The sequence below is a fragment of the Myotis brandtii genome, unplaced genomic scaffold (genome assembly GCF_000412655.1).
Source record: "Myotis brandtii unplaced genomic scaffold, ASM41265v1 scaffold151, whole genome shotgun sequence".
NCBI classification, from domain to species: Eukaryota; Metazoa; Chordata; class Mammalia; order Chiroptera; family Vespertilionidae; genus Myotis; species Myotis brandtii.
Window position 1 is genome coordinate 2,838,336 of NW_005355461.1, and position 782 is coordinate 2,839,117.

The window sequence follows — 782 nt, forward strand, 5'->3', positions numbered from 1 at the left end:
TCTCCTATCCTATCACTCTCCCTTCCCAAGCTCAATTCTATTTCCATGAAGCTTCTATTTTAAATTCTTTTAGCTCTTTCTTCCGACACTCCTGCCAATGGTGCCAATGCCGAGCAAAGGCAGTAATATTTAGTCTCCACTTTGGACAATAGCTAGTCCAACTAGACACTCAGGCTGCTGTAAATACAGTGGGGTTCTGTATGTTCCCATAGAGACTTCAAGTGGGAAAAACACCTTTCCTGCGCTCCTGTGCTTTGTAGTCTGGGTTACAGGTAAAAGCCAACTTGATCAAGATTTAGTCTCTGCTGTCTTAGCTGGAAGGGATGGGCTTGGCCTCCTGCAGAGCACCCTGAGAAGCGGCTGCAGCCCGGTGTGAAGTCAGTCCACCCGGGGCTAGAGCTGAGATGCTGGATCAGGACTAGGGCTAAAGGGCTCAAGTGTCTATCAGGACTGGAAGCCACCAGACCATACACATACTGCTTGGAGCTCAGCCTTCTCATCATTCCAGCGTTGGAGCTTGTTCACTCCCACAAGAAATGTAAACAGGCAGAACAGGGAGAAAATCCAAGATTCTGCTGTCATCTTGCTGTTGGATCCTGAGCCATGATCACACCAGGGGAGGAGTGATACTCCTCCAACCGTGCAGCATGCAAGTCCTGCCTCTGTCTCCCAGAGTCTGACGTCGGGCACTGTTAGATCTCTTTGTGCTGCTCTAGGGTGTAATGGACAAGGAATACCCCACCTCCCACCCTGCCCCCACCCCCCCCCCCCCACACCCCACC